The sequence below is a fragment of the Topomyia yanbarensis genome, chromosome 1 (assembly GCF_030247195.1).
Source record: "Topomyia yanbarensis strain Yona2022 chromosome 1, ASM3024719v1, whole genome shotgun sequence".
In the NCBI taxonomy this organism is placed as follows: domain Eukaryota; kingdom Metazoa; phylum Arthropoda; class Insecta; order Diptera; family Culicidae; genus Topomyia; species Topomyia yanbarensis.
In genome coordinates, this window is record NC_080670.1 from 83056314 (window position 1) to 83076401 (window position 20088).

Here is a 20088-nt window from a genome sequence, read left to right on the forward strand (position 1 = left end):
GATGGTCAACTTCCCCTCTAAATCATTAAACACGCTTATGATTTCTGTATGGGATACTTCTGGCGCAAATTCATAAGTGGTTCTTATGGAATTCGATAGACATTTTAGCGCGGTGCAGCTAACTATTAAATAACTCTGGAGAAAATATTCAATAGGGCTTAAGTAACATAAACTTTCCTCTAATTTTAGCTACATAATTTAATTTTTCATTAATTTACTTTCCGTTAATTTTCAGTACATTGCGAAAACCGATAGTTTTTACTAGAATATTAAGGAAAGAGTTAATAGGTAAATGTTGAAGCAACCGAGTAATAAACAGAAGCGAAAGTAAACAAAGATAATGTCATATACGTCCCAATGAAAACTTTCCCCAGAACTATTGAATTATGTAGGGGGTGTCGTGTGTTCACTGGCACCTTGCGCCCTACCAGTCTTGCCGGGGTTCGTTTCGTGTTGCTGATAGGGTCGGATCTAGCTCTCGGTACCTTCGAAATGCCACCAACACCAACGCCGCCTGAATGTTATCTGTCTGAAGGACCTTTTCCTGTGCAAAAGTAGAAAATTCGAAATCAGTACAGATTGTCGGTTAGGTTAATTGATAAAATTTGCGATATTACCTGGCTTACGTTTAGCCCGTTTTAACATGTCGTGAACTTCCATAACATGTTTGTCTGTAAATCGACAAGGTCATTCAGATGAAAGGAACGATTGTGATTAAAACTTACCGAAAGAGAAAGTAGCTTTTGAGCTCCTACATATTGTGTTTGCTGTTGATCTATTGTCACCGCGCTCTGCTGCTGAATGGTGATTGTGGGGCCTTGTTGTTACTGTTGGAAGATTTATGTTCGCTGGATCTGTATCTGCTGTGGTTTACTGTTGGTCCATGCGATCTGAAAAAAAGTTTACTTCAGATATAACACACACCAAAAAAAAATCTTGATCGAGCTGTGAATTCTACAAGTATGAGTTTTTTCCCACTGAATAGGATATTACATTACAATATAATTTCCTCCTGTTCGCGGTGCGTCTGGGATTGTATTGTATGCTGTGGCTACTGTGTATGCAGGTGTTGCTGTATCTGCTGCTGTGCAATCTGGGTGATGATAGTCCTGGTTGGAAAATGGTCTCCTATGTTTGACCCTGTTTGACTTGGATCGTTTACGCTAGTTGCGGTTGTGAACCAGGTCGTTGAATCAGGTCAACCCCGGGGGAAAAACCATGGTTTGATCTTCATCATTACCCACCGGTCGGATAATGGCCATCGTATTGGGGAAGTTTTAATTTGCTGCTGTTATTGTTGAATATGGTACTGCTGCTGGGCCTGCTGTGAAATGCTGCTGATAAGCGCTAGAATAGTGAATGCTTACTTCTGCTTCTGTTGGGGTGCTTGAATCACGATCGGTGTCAAGGCAGGGATATTTTGATGCAAGGAACTGGTAGGAACCACGGCTGGGATTTGACTGCGCTTTTGTCTGGTTCGGATTTCACTAAACCGGGAGGACCACCGCTAAGAAATTGCAACACAAGCTATGTCAGATACGATTTGCAATGGTAAGTTTGTTGCAGTACCAGGAGAAACTGTAAGTACCTCCTACGGAGCAAATAAGGAAAAGGTCGTTCCTGTATTCTTTTTATCTTCTGACAGCAAGCCGAAGTAAAAAGGAGCTAATATTTTTGCTCCTGTTTGTTCCGGAGCATCTTCCGTGTACTGGAACGAACCTGGTATTAGCTGATAAGCGGTGTACCCCGAAAGATCCGCCATTCAAAAAATAGTCTTGTTTGATTCAATACACTGCGAATGTTGGATTCATTATAACCTGTTTTTAGATATTATCACCAGGGCGTATTTGTGATGCTAGGTGTCTCCCGTCATAATGGAAGTAGTTGGAACAGTTGCTGTTGTTTCTGAATCTGAATCATGTGTTCGTGGGTGCTGCGCTGTAACCTTACAGTTTACTTTTGAGGGGCTGTTGGCTGCTGTAGTACCGATTGAATACAATGAACACAGTTGGCAGATTGACAGATTCAGGATGTTGGGTGGAAGGATATTTTGTAGGGTCTGACTGTTGTTAGGAATTGGGTCTTTATGTTAATGATTCTAGTAGGGGTGGTTGGTTGCTAAGTTTGTTTTTGTTGAGACCAGAACCGCTGTTGACGCTGGAGCACGTGAAATTGTGGTTGTGCTCGTCATACTATTGCCTTGGAACCTGAAGTTGCTGCAAATGCGTTTAGTTGTACTTACGTGTTTTGTGAGAAACAAAATGTTAGCACTGTTACTATTCCGATTGCTGTTAGCTTTAAATAAACTAGCTAAAATTTTAGGAATCTCTGTTCCGCCAACAGCGCAAGACAAAACAATAATCAAACGTCATTTTTGTTTTTTGTTTATCTCCACCTGTCAAAATTCCGCAAGCATCCGAGCGGAATAATACATCCGATCATTATTTCGCAAGAAAAAAGTCAGCCTTGGTGACAGCGCATAGAAAGCAGCGCTATCTCGCGGAAGTTAAATCAAACTTATCGTTTATTGAACCGTGTCTCGGCTAACTGCAGTTTTCGTTATCGTTTTCGCGAGAGCTGCGTACCGCTTACGAAATGAAAACGAACAAATTTTTCGCAAGCATTTCGCGGCGTTTTTTATGCATAGGTTTTGTATAGGAAATTTCATTTCGCAAGAGGTGCATACTAAGCTTCACCAGTGAAATCCTTGTGAAAACTTTGAAATCCTTATGAAAACTTTGTGAGCCTACGGTGAAATTGTGATACTGCACCCTGTGTGTAATTCCCCACAAAAAAAATTTACTCGCTCACTTCGTCATCTGCACGCGAGTAGTGGAAAGTGTTCCCCACACTTCAAGTTTTCGCACAGCGAGACGAAATCTCGGGTGGGTTTTCAAAAGGTCGTAAGCGACAAAAGGCGGATTGAAATCAGCCATGAATTTTAGTTGCAAGTCATGCGACTCTCCCGTTAATAGGATTGAGAAAATTGCATGTCGCGGCCATTGCGGATCGATTTTCCACCGCACCTGTATTCCCGGTATGCAGCGATCCGCACTAGACCTGTTGTCTAGTTTCAACAACAACCTGCACTGGCTCTGCGACGATTGTGCTCGCTGTTTTAACGAGTGGGTGCAGCAATTCGTTTCCGCTGCTCCCATTGTGGACACAAAAAAATTATGTGAGGCTGTAGATAATTTGAACATGGTCGTCTCAAATCTCTCGAGCCGTATTGAAAACCATTTTTCGGCCAATTATGGTTCTGTAACTCAAAGGGGGCTGTTTGTCAAGCGACTTCCGGAGGATCCGCCCACTCCGAAACGATGTCGCGAGAATAATGCTAAAATTCGCGCCACTGGAACCGCTGTTTGCGGTACTAGAGCCATTCAGCGGGAAATCAGAACAGTTGCGGATGAGCGGGAGCAATTTTGGGTCTATTTGAGCCGTCTTGACCCGAGCCATACAGTGGAGGAAATCGCCATGACCCAAGAATGCCTTGGAATAAGCGATGCACCCAAAGCAGTTTTGTTGGTCAAGAAGGACACCGAGCTCACTACACTAAACTTCGTTTCTTTCCGAGCGAACTAAAGGACACTGCACTCAAAGCGTCTACTTGGCCGACTGGAGTACTCGTTCGGGAATTTAATTTCGACCAGCCAAAGCAGGATAGATTTCGCTAACGGACTACTGGGATGCACCGCAGCTTGTATTATGGAAGCCCTCGATCCCCCCGCCACAGTCCAGCTACTGCAGCCAACGTTCACCAGTCGTCCCGGTCCTGTGTGCGAGAGTGGAGAAAGAGTCTTCCAAACTTCCCTCTGCGGCAAGTACCCATCCTTTCTGAATAAAAAAAATGTTCCCCGATTCCAGTTCTTCGTTAATTGTACTCTATCAGCACCAGACGCCGTTCTTACTGCCTGCGAAGCGCAGCTGTTTACGAGAGACACCTAGTTCAGCTGCATTGCATATATCCCACGTAATGTCGTCTCTTCGGTCACCGGGACGCACACTTGCCGTCAGCCGTGAGGAAGCCCTTAGTCCCCCCACCACAGTCGAGCCCTTCCTGCCTGCGACCAGCAGCCGTCCCGGCCCTGTGGTGGAGTTGGGACGAGGGGTCTTCCGCAAACCTACCTCAGGCAAGTATAATGCATCTATGAGCTCTTCCTTGCCTCAAAGCTCTTCGATTTCTAGCATTGGTCAACGACGGGCTAAACTGCTGCTATACTACCAAAATGTTGGTGGTATTAATTCAATCGTTGAGCAATACCGTCTTGCAGTCTCCGATAAGAGTTTTGACATCATTGTCTTCGTCGAAACATGGTTGAACGATGACACACTTTCCAGTCAGGTGTTTGGTACTGAATACGAGGTGTTTCGCTGTGACCGGAACCCTAGGAACAGCCGAAAATCCCCCGGAGGCGGCGTATTAGTAGCGGTTAAAACCAGCTTGAAGGCAAGAATCGTCGAAAACACTTCTTGGGATTGTCTAGAGTAGGTTTGGACGATTATCGAGCTTGGCGACCGTAAGTTGTACTTGTGTGCGTTGTATGTTCCACCCGACCGCGCTCGTGATACCGAATACGTTGAAGCACACTGCAGCTCAGTTTTTACTATCCTCGAAGATGCTAACGCTGTTGATGAGATCATGGTACTAGGAGATTTTAATCTTCCTAGCATTTCATGGAAATCTTCCTGTAATGGATTTCTTTATCCGGATTCTGACCATTCCGTTCTCCACCCATGTGCAATGAGGCTACTTGATAGCTATAGCTCAGCCACGTTAGTACAAATAAATCCTATTGCCAATGAGAATAGCCACCTTCTCGATCTTTGTTTGGTCAGCGACCAGGTTTCCGCCACATCAATAGTGACGGCTCCCTCTCTCCAGTGGCACATCATCCTCCACTGATCGCCACGATTGATAGCTCTGTGGTGCATGACTTCGATATATTACCGCTTTCTGTCTCCTACAATTTCCGTAAAGCTGATCATCGCAGTATCGCAGACCTTCTTTCCACTATCGATTGGGAAAATATTCTGGACCCCGAAGATGTCGAAACCTTTTCAAACGTTCTGGTGTACGCTATTGACAGGCATGTTCCAAAGAAAGTTCACCATCGACAAACCGGCCCTCCATGGCAAACGAATACGCTGCGACAAATGAAGTCTATAAAAAGAGCTGCCCTGCGGATGTTTACCAAGTATCGCACAATATCACTCAGAGACTATTACGTCAGTCTCAACCATGCGTACAAACGAGTTAACACTGTTTCTATCAGCAAAATATTCAGCATAATCTCAAGTCGCATCCTAAACGTTTCTGGAAATATGTGAACGAGCAGCGCAAGGAATCAGGACTGCCGTCGTCTTTTTTTTTTTTTTTTTTTTTTACAATGGAGAAGACCTTTATGTCCTAGCCCAGTACACGTGCTAACGGTAGGGTCCAATCTACCACACGGGGTGCACTGGGGGCGTGTCGGACTCAAATGGTGACCAGCCATTAATACCGACTAAACTCCATTGGGCTCCGCCATCATTCCTCCCAGGAACTACCTCTCGGTATTACTTCTGGGGGGATGGCTGTACTGAATGTACTCATTCACTCTCACTCGCGCGATCATACATCCTGTATGAGGCTTACTTGGGTGCTCTCTCAATCACACTTTGATTCACTCTCAAACACTCCCACATGAGGCTGACTTTTGTGCTCACCTTTTACGTTCCATGCGAGGCTGACTTGTGTGCTCACCTTACTCATTCCTTGCTAGGCTTACTTTTGTGCTCGCCCTACCCATCCATGTGAGGCTGACTTGGGTGCTCACCCTATCACCTGATTCACTCTCAATCGTGCCACTCTATTGTACCTTTGTCACTCCCTCTGGCATCCCATGTGGGACATTTTTCTTAGGCCCCACTTCTGACATACCATGCGAGGCTGACTTTTGTGCTCACCTTTTTCATTCCTTGCTAGGCTGACTTTTGTGCTAGCCTCTACCAACCTGTGAGGCTGACTTTTATGCTCACCCTTAACATGCAGTGTGAGACTGACTTGGATGCTCACCCTTTCACTCCTCTGCCACGCCATGAGGCATCGATAGCTTAGTTCCAACATACTACGCTACGACCCTCCCGTCTTGGCATGAGGCAGTCCACTTATACGCCTATACACTAACTCTTCTGTCTTGCTTCGGGGTGGCTGGGTTTACCCCTTACGCGGTTGCCATTCGCTGCGCCAACCTACCTCGGCATGAACAGACCATTCACTCTCTTATTTTGCGCTTGGCCTTTTTCGCTCCAACTAACCAATCACTAGTTAGCCGTGCCCGCCGTCTGTTGCTCGGTTTGCCAGATTACCTGTAGCCTACTGGCAATCTGGATGGTAGCAGCCGAGACTGCGTTCCACTTCTCCACCGTTTGACACATCCGCTGAATAAGGGTATCCGGGGTTGTGTCCCAGCCACAGACGTCAAGCATTGCTCTTCTTTCGACGTCGAACCGATGACATACGAACAGTATGTGCTCGGCAGTTTCATCTACACCTGGGCAGTCCGGGCAGACTGGGACCTCCGCGTGTCCGAACCTGTGGAGGTACTGACGGAAACAGCCATGGCCTGACAGGAATTGTGTCAGGTGGAAGTGAACTTCCCCATGGGGTCTTCCCACCCAGCTCGATATGCTAGGTATCAGCCGGTGGGTCCACCTACCTTTCGAGGAGTTGTCCCACTCACGCTGCCATCTGGCGACCGAGGTCACCCTGGTGCGCTCGCGGGCTCCCCTATTTCCACGTAGCTCAAAGCACTCCTCATCTTCCCGAATGACCAGCCCGACTGGCATCATGCTCGCTATCACGCAGGATGCATCGTGTGATACCGTGCGGTAGGCAGATATCACTCTGAGGCACATCACGCGATAGGTGCTCTCCAGTTTCTGTAGGTAACTGGTTACCCTCAGTGCTCTTGACCATGACGGGCCGCCGTACCTGAGGATAGATACGGCAACGCCTGCCAGTAACCTACGTCTACTGGCGCACACCTTTGAGCTGTTGGACATCATTCTCGATAGTGCCGCAACAGCAGTCGACGCTCTCTTGCACGTATAGTCGACATGGCTGCCGAAGGTCAGCTTGTCGTCTATAATGACTCCGAGAGACTTCAGACTTCGCTGTGAAGTGATCGCGACTTCTCCCACATGGATAACTGCATGTTGTGCCGACTTGCGGTTGTTGACGATAACTACCTCCGTCTTATGATGAGCGAGCTCCAGGCCTCTCGCGCTCATCCATTCCTCCACCGTGCTAATCGCGTGTTCTGCGGTTAGTTCTACCTCAGGAATTGACTCCCCGTAGACCTCCAAGGTTACGTCGTCGGCAAAGCCGACGATCTTGACCCCAGGAGGGAACTTCAGTCTCAGAACCCCGTCATACATGAGGTTCCATAGCACCGGGCCTAGGATCGAGCCCTGCGGGACTCCGGCGGTAATCGGAACCCTTTTCTGACCGGCATCGGTCTCGTATAGCAGTACGCGGTTTTGGAAGTAACTTTCCAGGATCCGGTACAGACCCACCGGTAGGCTAAGCCGGTGTAACGAGAGCGCGATGGCATCCCAGCTTGCGCTGTTGAATGCATTCTTCACGTCAAGTGTCACTAACGTACAGTATCGAATACCTCGCCTTTTTCGTTGGATCGCTATCTCGGCAGTATTTATCACTGAGTTGAGAGCGTCCACTGTGGACTTACCCTTCCGAAAGCCAAACTGGTTGCTTGACAGACCGTCCGTACCTTCCGCGTACGGGGTGAGCCTGTTGAGGATGATCCTCTCAAGCAGTTTGCCAGTCGTGTCTATCAGACAGATTGGTCTGTACGCCGATGGGTCGCCTGGCGGCTTCCCGGGCTTCGGCAACAGCACCAGTTTCTGCCTTTTCCATCTATCGGGGAAACGGCACTCGTCAAGGCATCTCTGCATAGCTAGCCTGAACATGTTCGGGTTCGCTATGATCGCTGCCTTGAGAGCGTTGTTCGGGACTCCATCCGGCCCTGGAGCTTTGTTCATTGCTAGGGATTTAGCCACTGCGAGTAGTTCTTCGTTCGTCACTGGAGCCACCATTTCGACCGTGCCCGCACTGTCTCGTAGTGCAGGTGGCCAGGGGCTTGTGGCTCGAGACGGGAAGAGTACTTCGATAATCGTTGCCAACCGGTCCGGAGACCGTTCTGGGGGTGAGGAGCCCCCTTTGGTCTTGGCCATCACAATCCGGTAGGCGTCACCCCACGGATTCGCGTTGGCACTCTCACACAGGTTGTCGAAACACGCTCTCTTGCTGCTTTTAATAGCCTTGTTAAGGGCTAATTTCGCAGCTCGAAACACTTCGCGGCGGTTCTCTCTTGCATCCTCGGTGCGAGCTCTTTGCATCCTACGTCTAGCTCTGAGGCAGGCTGACCGTAGAGCTGCAATCTCGGCACTCCACCAGTATACCGGGCATCTACCGTTTCTTGGCAGTGTTTTTCTCGGCATAGTGGCGTCGCACGCGCGTGATAGAACAGCTACCAGCGCATCCCCGCTTAGACTGTCGGTGTTGGCCTCCAGTCCCAGGGCCGCGGTGAAAGCTTCGCTGTCGAAGTGATTGGACTTCCACCCGCGTACCTGACAGGGATCTCCCGCCCTCGGATGCTGCACACCATAGTTGATCTTAAAGCGGATTGCTAAATGATCACTATGGGTGTAGCCTTCGTCTACCCTCCATTCCATGCCTGGAGCCAGACTCGGGCTGGCAAAGGTCAAATCAATCCACGCCTCCACTCCGTTTCTACGGAATGTACTAGCGGAGCCATCATTAGCTAGCACAGTATCGAGTTTCGCAAACGCTTCCATTAGCGCTTGACCCCTGCTATTTGTACAGCGGCTGCCCCACTCCACTGCCCAAGCGTTGAAGTCTCCCGCTATTACTACCGGTTTCCGGCCCACGAGGTCCGACGAGAGCCTGTCGATTATCTGGTAGAACTGTTCTATTGGCCACCTTGGTGGGGCGTAGCAGCTGCAATAGAACACACCATTGATCTTGGCAATCGCCACACCCTCGGCGGAGGGGTGTATTACCTCTTGAACCGGGAACCTTCCCGTTGTACAGATTGCCACCATTCCAGACCCGTCCGACACCCAATTGCCGTTGCCGGCAGGGATGCTGTACGGGTCTGATAATAGGGCGACATCTGTCCTCGACTCCGAGACCGACTGCCACAGCAGCTGTTGGGCTGCTGCACAATGGTTAAGATTTAGCTGTGTGACTCTCACGGCTTCTTCTTATTTAACTCGCCGAAGGGACACGAAGGTCCGCCCATAGCATGTTTATGGGCTTGCTTCTTAGAGGTGCAGATAAGGCACTTATATGCCTTAGTGCACCCCCGCTCTTTATGCCCCTCCTCGCCGCATCGACGACATAGCTTGCTCCTGTCTAAGCCTTTGCATTCGTAAGCTTTATGGCCGGATTCTAGGCACCGATAGCACCTGTCCACTGAAGGCGGCTGGGGTATACTAATAGGGCATACCGACCAGCCGATCTTCAGCTTCCCTTTCTCGGTTACCTTTTTGGCATCCGCATTCAGTAGCCTGAGGTAGGCTACTTGGGTGCCAGAGGGTCCGTCCCTCAATCGAACAGAGGCCCGCTCGATTGTGACGCCGCATTGCTCCTTGACGGCTGCGACGACGTCTTCTGCGGTCGTGAACTCGTCCAAGTGCTTGCACTGGAGAGTTGTTTCCGCACCTAGCGACCTGATTTGGGCGCCCTCACCCAGGACCTCTTGGGCCAAGGCCTTGTATATTGCACTTGATTGTGCGCCTCGCTTCAGCACCAGGAGCATCTCTCCCGTATTGGTGCGTCTTACGCTACGCACATCCTGCCCAAGGGCCGAGAGGCTTTCGGCCGCCTTCATCGATTTAAGGACATCGGCGTATTTGTCCTTGTCGGTTTTTAACCACAAGGCTTCGCCTCTGTCCTTGGCCTTCCTCGCAGGCCGCGGTACCTCCGGTTTCGGTGCCGGCTTTTTCTTGGTGACCAGCGTCCAGGGGTTTGAGCCCCCCTGCCCCGGTCGTGCCGGGTTGCTGGTACCATCGCTCTACACAGCGAGGTCACTCTCGCCCTCGCTTACCTCACCCAAGCGGCGTTTGACCTTGACGGTTGCACGCCGAGTGGTGTCGGTTTTGGCACCCTCGCCTGGCGACTTCCTAGGGCGCTTCGCATTCGATGCCGTCTTGCGATTGCCCTTTCCCTTTCCCTTCGAGGGGAACTCGGTCGCCGCTCCGATCGACGTGGCTGCTCCGTAGAAGGTAAAGGCCACTGTCTGTGAACCTCTATTGACCTTCTCTCTTTCCTCCCTATTGGAGGCCACTGTCTGGGTTTCTATGTCGGGCCTCTCCCGACATTCCACCCTCTCAACATATGCCTGCTGTTCCTGTCTTGCGACACGAACAGCTTTCCGGAGCTCCAGAAGGCTCAACTTCAACTCCTTGGCTATGTTCTGCTTTGCGCTAGCGAAGTCGATTATAGCATCGAGTTGCTTCGCTACTTTGCGCATCGCAGCTATTGGCCCCTCCGATGCATTGGTAGGGGTATTGCCTACCGCTGCTGGGGGGTCACTGGTGCTTTCGAGTGCAGCACTCATCGTTCCACTACTCTCCCCACGGGGGGGAGACCTCGCCAAACCACCTCTTGCGACTGCCGTCGTCTATGACTTTCAATGGGAACACAGCTACTACATCTCGAGACATATGTTCACTTTTCTCGGAAAAATTCGCGAATGTATTCACAGATGAGGCACTAACTATTGAGCAAATCGAGCTCGCGGCTAGCAGAGCTCCACTTGTGGGTCACACTCTGGGTGCTATCGATTTTAATGCAACGATGATTACCAGAGCTTCCTCTCGACTTAAGTCATCTTTCAATCCGGGACCCGACGTGCTCCCCTCCGCGATACTGAAAAGGCACATCGAAGTTTTTGTTGCTCCGCTTCTTCAGATCTTTAGAGCATCTATTACTAGAGGTATTTTTCCATCTTGCTGGAAATCAGCGAACATGTTCCCAGTTCATAAAAAGGGCAATAAGCGAGACGTCAATAATTACCGTGGGATAACTTCATTGAGCGCTGTCTCGAAGTTGTTCGAGCTGGTGATTATGGAACCTCTTCAGGCTCACTGCAAGCAGTACCTAAGTGACGATCAACATGGCTTCACGTCCGGGCGGTCAACTGCATCTAACCTGTTATGCTTAACATCCTACATAACAGAAAGTATGGAACGTCGCGCTCAAACTGACGTCGTTTACACCGACTTATCCGTAAGGATTTGGAATAAATGGTAGTGTTTTGCAGTGGTTTCGATCTTACCTCACAGACCGAGAGATAGCGGTTGTCATAGGAGATTGCCAGGGCTCTATATTCACTTCTACGTCAGGAATACCTCAAAGGAGCCACTTGGGACCGTTAATGTTCTTGATATACTTCAATGATGTACATCTAATTCTGCAGACTCCCCGATTGTCCTTCGCGGATGATCTCAAGATTTTTCGCATAATTCGTACAATTGAAGATTGCAGATTTCTCCAACAGCAGCTTCAAGCCTTTGCTGACTGGTGTACCATGAACCGCATGTATGTAAACCCGAAGAAGTGCTCGGTTATATCGTTTTCACGGAAAAAGGATTCGATCTATTTTAAGTACCGTCTTCTAGAAACAGAAATCGAACGCGTCAGTCACGTGAAGGACCTGGGAGTGATTCTGGATTCTCAACTTACGTTCAAACAACACGTCTCCTACGCAGTCGGTAAAGTGTCTCGAGCGCTAGGATGCATCTTCAGGATAGCCAAAAATTTTACAGATGTTTATTGTCTCAAATCGCTGTACTGCGCTTTATCCCGATCAATCCTAGAATATTGCCCTGAAGTGTGGAGCCCAAACTACAATAACGGCGTTGAGAGAATTGAAAGCGTACAACGTCGCTTGTTACGTTTCGTGCTCCGTAGATTGCCGTGGAGAGATCCTGTCCGATTACCTAGCTATGAAAACCGGTGTCAGCTGATTCAACTGGAACCCCTTTATGTTCGAAGAAATACAGCATGAGCTTTGTTCATCGCCGACACTTTGCAAGGTCATATAGATGCCCCAGCTATATTAGAACAAATTAACATAAACGTCGCACCATGAACATTACGCAACAACATTATGTTTCGATTACCGTTCAGACGCACTAATTATAGTATGCATGGATCCATCACTGGTCTACAAAGGATTTTCAACCAGGTTGCTTCAGCTTTCGATTTCAACGTGTCTAGACAAACTCTGCGACAGCGATTTTCCAGACTTCTTAATCAATCTTTCAATCACACTTTTTTACCATTTTTGTGAATTATTGTATGATCACTATTTGTGTATATGACTTGAATGTTAGTAATAAGTTTATTATTAAGACAAACACCATTGGGGCTTTGGTATGCCTGTTGGTGTATAAGACTAATAAATAAATAAAAAAACAAAAACGAGTGTTGCGCTACTATTTGACTCAATGCGTTGAACAAAGCTGGCAGACACTGCTCTAACCAACCAAATAGGTATGGTGACAATAGAAACATGACAAAATGACTCTTCACCCTATTTTTCGCAAACAAATATGCTTTTAGGCACATTGATCATGAAAAATGTATATTGGGGTTTTCAGTACAACTCAGTATCAGTTGTAGTTACATTGTAATATGTATGACATAAATTCAGTGAGATCAACTATCTGTCCAATGCATAAATTGTGATTGTAATTCTCGCTAATTTACGTGTAGAATACGAAGCACTCAAACGAAACGTCTATTGAATTATCCAATGCCTGTACTAATTCTGGAATTGATGCTTCAATTGAAGCGTTCTCAGCATAAGGAAAATTTGTGCTTAAAGTTAAAAACATCCTTTTACTGAGATGCAAGTATAGTTGGATAGTTTAGAGGTCTTTGGGTGCCATTTTTCCAGGATCTAATTTGTGGATATTTTTGGAATTTGATCCGTTATTTTTCATAAAAGTACATCCCTGTACAATGAATCTGCATTTTCAATAGCATCAACCCAAAACAGGTGTTCTTAATTTTCAAATGACACATTTGAGCATATGTTTCATTCAAAATTCAGTAGAGATACAAAAAGTTTATAAAAAGTGTACGTGGGATGTCTCTTTTTAACATTTTTGTCTTCAACCATATTACCCAATTTAAAATACCCAATGACTTCCTTAATTGTAGTATATACAAACGCTCAGTACAGAATTCAATAAAATTGGAATTGATGTAGTTTTCGGTTTTTGGTCATATGACTCTCCTTAGTGCAATGCACAGTGGTCCAGATTTAATTTAGGAAGAATTTTTACTTTCTGACAAACCTGTATAATTTAGCCGTATCATGTCTTAGGATGAATTTGTGTACATCATAAGATGCTTCTTTTTATTGGAATAGTTATTAGGGTGGTTCTAATTTATCTAAAATACGAAAATAAACTTTTTACTGATGAAAGATAGAACTCCACAGTCTTCCACAAAGTTGTAAAGTAACTTATTTTGAATAAATTTGTTGAATATATTAAATCTCTATCTCTTTTAGTTTTTGTTATACAAGAAATTTAAAAAAAAGATTAGGATTTTCCTGAAAAAAAAAAACGTTTTTACATTTCTTATAAAAGAAATGTATAGAATTCGCTCAAACTTTCAAGATTTTTTCCGAGGCCCGGAGGGCCGAGTCTTATATACCAATCGACTCAGCTCGACGATTTGGGACAATGTCTGTGTGTGTATGTAACGGACAAATTCTCATTCGTGTTTCTCAGTAATGGCTAAACCGATCTTATCCAAACCAATTTCAAATCAAAGAACTAAAAAACAGTATGAACGCTATTAATTAGTTTTTGATTCTGGTGTTTAGTTTCCAAGATATGAATGTTTGAATGCGTAAAAATGGAGTTTTTTGCAGTTTTTTTTAAATTATCTGCCGAAACAATATAGATTAACAATTTATATGTTTTTAGACAGCTTTAACGAATACCTTTCGAACAAGCTATAGACTGTTGAAATCGGACTATTATCAAAAGAGATATTTAACATTAAATGCGGACGAAAGATTTTTATCATTTCCCATTGCCAGAAATATGGCCAAAAACATGTAATCTATTATTAACGCCAAAACGGCTTATTTTAGTTCAATAGTATTTTCGGAAAATTTAATGGAGGAAATATGCCCTTTCTTTTGGTATTGTGCTTTTGCTAATTAATCCCCCTATGAGTGAGATATTTTCACAAATTTTCTTGGAAGTGATTAAATCGAAATGATGCCTTCAGCAAATTTGTAGCTCTTACTTTTGCGAATAACTTTACTGAAGACTATATATATCTATTTTGAATACTTTAAAAGTTATGGCTTGTTGTTTGTGGATTACTGTTTGTCGCCTATTTATTGTTCAATATAGTAATAATCCATTGAAATAAGCCAAACATTATTTCGATAAATCGAATTTTGTATTTCATTTTTCTATCTACAACTGCTAGAAATAATCACCGAACACTTCCAAGTTGTCTGGAAGGAACTTGATAACTTATCAGTACAAAAATGTTCATTTGTGCGAACCTTCTGACTGCAATTTTTCTAACTTATAACCATCGGATCGATCTGAAACATATCGGAAAATGAAAAGCGAAATAAATAACACCAAGCAACGGCGTAGCCAAGAGAAGGTTTTGGGGTTTAACACCATACAACCCCCCCCCCCCCCTCACCACACCCAAAAAAATGGATTGAAGTTGAAAATTTATTGATGCAGACTGATTTAATTCAATGTTACAATAACAATTATCTGATCCGTAGATTGATAACCTGTTGTTGTAAACGTCATGAGGACTTTTGATAAATTGTCGGAATGGGGTCCTGATATGTAACTGATCTATTGGTCTTGATTTCACAGTTGTCTAATAGCGTCAATATCAAATTCCTGCCTGAAAACATTCCAATAGAAAATTCCAGAGTTCTGTAATCAATCATAATCCTCAGATTTATTTTCAAATTGAGCTCGTTTTTGTAGAAACGTACTGTAATAAGGGTCTTTATTTAATAGGAAGCGAAGTTAAAATTGATTTAATGTCTATGAAACATAGAACTGCTCACCTAAAAAATGCATAACTTTCAACATTTGCTAAAAATGTTTTTGCCTTTCTCATTCACTCTAAAATTCGTCAATCTAATCCCGACCCGGAGAGCCGAGTGTCATATGCCAATCGACTGAGTTCGTCGAGATCGGAAAATGTCTGTGTGTGTATGTGTGTATGTGGAAAAAAATGTGACCTCTGTTTCTCAGAGATGGCTGGACCGATTAGCACAAAGTTAGTCTCAAATGAAAGGTACAACCTTCCCATCGGCTGCTATTGAATTTTTATTGATTGGACTTCCGGTTCCGGAGTTACGAGTTGAAGAGTGCAATCGCACAGCAAATTCCCATATAAACTGAAACGAAAAATTTTCAAAATCAAATTTGTATTTTTGATGCCAAATGACTTTAAAATGCATGAAACATTGAGATGTTTGACAAAAATTGACTTTTTTGGACTTTGTTACATTTTTGCCTTTCTCATATAGAAAGGTTATGCAATCACTCTAAAAATCGACAATCATACCGACTCGGAGGGAGTATGCAGTAAGGGGTTGCTACTTTAAAATTAAAACTAGTTTAAAATTTCTTAACAAGTTGAAAATTTTCTGCAGGACATGGACCTCCCGGATCTTTCTCCATGATCCGCCGCTGGTTTCAAGCGATGTTTCAGTATCACATAGTATCTCAAGATCGTGGCTGTCGATCCATTGTATTGTAACAGTTGTACATTCCTAGTATATTAAGATTGTAAATATTTTGAATTGCATGTATATAATAACTTTTACATTCAATTCATTAACAAGCCTATAATTTCCACCCACACAATCCGACAAATAGATCATCAAGTATCAGACATAGAATCCACATTTCAATTACTTCAATCAAAGCTAATTCTTCCATCCGCCGAAATTTAGGCAATGTGTCCTATCTTCGATAAGTCCAACCGTTTCAGTATCCGAAGATCACACTCGTTTCTTTCGAGCCCGAGTGAGATTGCGAGAATACTAATTCCAAGAAGAATCCTTGCACCAAAAGTTGAGGGAAAGGGAAAGCTAGACCGCTTGCTTACGCCAGAACAAACTAGATGGTTGAATGATCTGAGATCCCGAGTAATCCCGAAGAATTCTCAGAAAATGACGTACTTCCGGGTACTTTGAGACTCCCTTTCTTAATCTGAGGAAATAAGGCTCTAATCACTTTGTCCCAAACCGTTCAGCAGAGTGGAAGTGCCGCGATTAGTTTCCCGCGTGAAAACCAGTTTAGGTAAAGCCGTGACGTGGCTGATATTTCAGTGAGTTATAAATTTCTATTTCTCTTACTAGCTAGGAAGTGTGCGTTGTGCATAGAAAACGAAATAGTGCGAACCGATTCTGTGTGCGAATCGATAGAAGGTAAAATGTGCTTAAAATTCTGACCACGCACGTGGCTAACAATCCTTTCGACCATCAGATTTCTTTAACTCCAAACAGGATTGATCGGTGCAAACCGCACGTAAATCGTTCATCGCCCGCCGGCCACATTTCGCATCACTCTGCAACCGTCGGAAGGACGAATTTACCCGGCGAACGTTTTGTCGGAAGGGAGCCTATACGCCAACACATCGCTCCATCGGAACTTCCCAAATCTTCCGGTGACCATCTGAAGTCCACGTGCCGGTTCGAATCATCACTTTCGGCCGGTAATCGAAGCAAACGTCAACCAGTAACAGCTGGTCAGATTCGGCCGAGACGAGAGCAGTTCATCTGATCGTCTCGTTGCCCCCGCGCACAACAGCAGCAGCAGGATCATCATCGTCTTCATTCATCAGCTGATTCGGTAAGTCCGTTCGAATTATCACTAGTAGTGAAGTGGCGTCCAGAGAAGACGACCCGAAGTGAAATTTAAGACCGTCCTCCGGACAGTTTTCTGAGCCCCCCTTTCAGACGGGCCACGCTCATGACGTGAGAAAAGATCCATGTGCACATGTGACGGCGTTCTCGATAGCACCCTCGAGAGGCACATGTTATAAAAAGAAAACACCCGGGTGTACAAGCAATAGCCGCATCTCGCTTGCCGCTCCGGATCCCTTAGCCTGTTGGGTCGAATTTTTAAAGCACACAGAAGAACAGATAGATAGAGAAGAAAAACGCACACAATAGAGAGTTAGGCCTGTAGATAGACAATGTACAATTAGAATAAAGCATGCTTATCGGGAACAAATGAAAAACCAAACTAGAATTTAAAATTACATCGCCTGGAATAATAACTATGTTTTGTTTTGAGTAAATTTTTCATGTTAGTGTATTTGAGATAGAGTTTTTAATTTACTGAAATATTTCCCACGTCACCCCGATTATGTTTCGTTCGCTTTTTCTCTGCCGCGTGGCAGATTTGAATTAGGTAGATTCTCTTCCACGTTGATAGCGCGATCTGGTGGCAAACTTTAACCCTGCCAGTGATGATAAGCTTTTCGGCTATGGGGAGTTTCGACTGTGGGATCTAGAAGGTGAGCTTTGGTTCTTGGAGAGTTTAGCCGTCTAGGGTATTTGGACCTGTTCTGGGGTTTAGCTTGTGTGCCTGGCTGAACCGATCTGGATTCTTTCAAAGAAAGGATTCTTTTCTTGACTGGCATTCTTGCAGTCTCATCCGGGCATCTCAAACTTGGCGGTAGTCTCCGAAAGGAGTGGCGCTAAAACTACGCGCTTCAAAAGATCGGTCAGCGACGGCTACATTTTGGCGCCCAACTACAAGTACGAACCTTGATTTATAAGGAATATTTGGGCTATTTTTGGACAAACTCTCGATCACATACTTAATTAATTTCTTTTGGCCAGACCATAGATGAACACAAATTTTCAGGATTTCAGTTTGGCAGACCCTTTTAGCGCCCTGCGTTTTTCAAATTATTTAAGTGCTATTCTCGATTATGGTTCTATTTCGGCCAACAAATGTTGTTCGGTATTTCTGATATAACGCAATTCAGCATTCTAGTGTAAAACTTCAAACACGAACAACAATAATGTGGACTCTTCAGCTATGAGGTCTTGTTTGGATAGTTAATTATAGGTGTTTTCGGATATTTTTACTGTAGGAAGTACTGCGTTTCAACTTGGAAAGTTGAACCCATGCTTATTTAGAATAACAAATTTTTCTGGAGGAAATTTTTCGGATATTGTTGGTGAAATTGCGAATGTTTTTGTGGAAACATATATATTATTCTTTTGAATCAACTAGATTCATAATATTACAGAGTTTTCAATATTACGAAAATTCATATTAAAATAAAAAAAAAATCACTTATTTATTATAAAATTCATTTATTTATTATAAAATACATTTATTTATTGTCTTTATTTATTTATTTATTTATTACAATAATCTGTTATCATATATTCATTTGATCGTGTCGCTTATCTTCTATAAGTTATATTATTAAAATTTTCAAAACTCTGCGAAAATGAGTTCGAGATTCCCATACGCGTCGCACTTGCTAAACGATGAAGTAGATTATGAGCTTAGATTAAGGAACTACGTCGAGGATCTGGGAAATGATCTAGATTCAAAGCAACGACTACTACGGAGACTATTTCATAAGGATGCCAAGGAAAACCGTAATTATCGCTCAATGTATTCTATTGAGCAGGAGTTTGATTTGATTTCGTCACGAGTGAACGCTATTGCGGGAGCTCTCGGGAAAGACCCGGATGCAAGGCTCGTTTCGCGGCTCAAGCACTATTACTTGAGAGTGGAACGGAGCGTAGGAACGGATGATAGGGCATCACAGATGAGAGCATCTTTACTACAAGCTATAGGGGGTTTACTAAGTTCGCATTTACCCGAGGGTCCTTTATCAACAGCAGATCAGATAGAAGGACTAGAGTCCTCCGAGAAAAGCGAATCAGAAGTAACAACTCCTGTTATACCCACAAAGAAGACGCCACAAATTCAACAAACGACAGAAATGAACCAAACGGGGGTGGGAACATCACCCACGAACGAAACGCCGCTCCGTAAAATCATTAGCGAAGGTCTGGGTGCGATCCAGAAAGCATTGGACAAAGAAGTTCAAAAAAGCGTAGATGAGGGTCCAACTAAGGACGAACTTAAACGACGTGTTAAAGAATTAGAACAGCAGGTACTGGAAATGAGAACTATGTTTGAACGGCTAACAGAAACGAACTCAAATGTGCAACGCCAAGGCCGTGCGGAACCATTGGGAGTTAGTTATTTAGGGGAAGTGAAGGCAAACGATCAGTATCAGAATCGACAACCAACCGATACTCAGCAACAACTGTTTCAGGCTCCCCGTTGGAATGGTGCGAACCATCAGAATCAGTTTACGCATGCCCAGCAAAGTCAGCAACAAGACGCTGCCGCTTTTCTACTATCATGCGATGTTCCCAGTTGGAAAAACCAACGAGGGCCTGCAAATTTTGGAGGACCAATGGGATTGCTAACAGCACCACCAACAGGAAGTGGCACAGTTTGGAATCCGCAACGAAACTTCAATAGTCGACTGCGTAGACAGCCTACTGAGTCTGTTCAACCAAGTGAGGAGAGCAGCGTTGACGAGGACCACTCCAGTTTTCGACGAACTCCGGTTCGGGATCGCCGTCGGCGAGATGATCGGATCCAATATGACCGACGAATCGAGAAATGGAACATTTTCTTTTCAGGTGATTCGAGATCCACGACGCTGGAAGACTTTATGTACAAGGTCAAAGTTCTTGCCAGTATGAATGGAATACCACAGGACAACCTACTAAGCCATATTCATCTCCTTTTGCGAGGTGAAGCTGCGAATTGGTTTTTCACCTATTATGAGGCTGATTGGAATTGGGTGCTGTTTGAAACCAGCATTCGTTACCGATTTGGAAATCCGAACCAGGATCAAGGTAACCGCCAAAGGATCTATGAGCGTAAACAACAGAAAGGAGAAACCTTTATTGCTTTCGTTAC

At 44.8% G+C, this 20088-nt stretch overlaps 1 long non-coding RNA gene across 3 annotated transcripts; it reads right to left on the bottom strand.

Annotated features, from left to right (window-relative positions):
• Positions 1 to 278: 278 nt before the first annotated feature.
• Positions 279 to 2379, bottom strand: LOC131678029 (uncharacterized). 3 transcript variants are annotated; one of them, XR_009303550.1, is made up of 5 exons: positions 1570 to 1592; positions 1368 to 1507; positions 726 to 890; positions 618 to 671; positions 279 to 544 (listed from the first exon to the last, which is right to left on the bottom strand). It is a non-coding gene; the product is annotated as an uncharacterized LOC131678029 (long non-coding RNA). The 3 variants fall into 3 exon arrangements; XR_009303548.1 differs by lacking the exons at positions 1368 to 1507; positions 1570 to 1592 and adding an exon at positions 2243 to 2379 and having other exon boundaries at positions 283 to 544; XR_009303549.1 differs by having other exon boundaries at positions 283 to 544; positions 1368 to 1572.
• Between the last annotated feature and the right edge of the window lie 17709 nt (positions 2380 to 20088).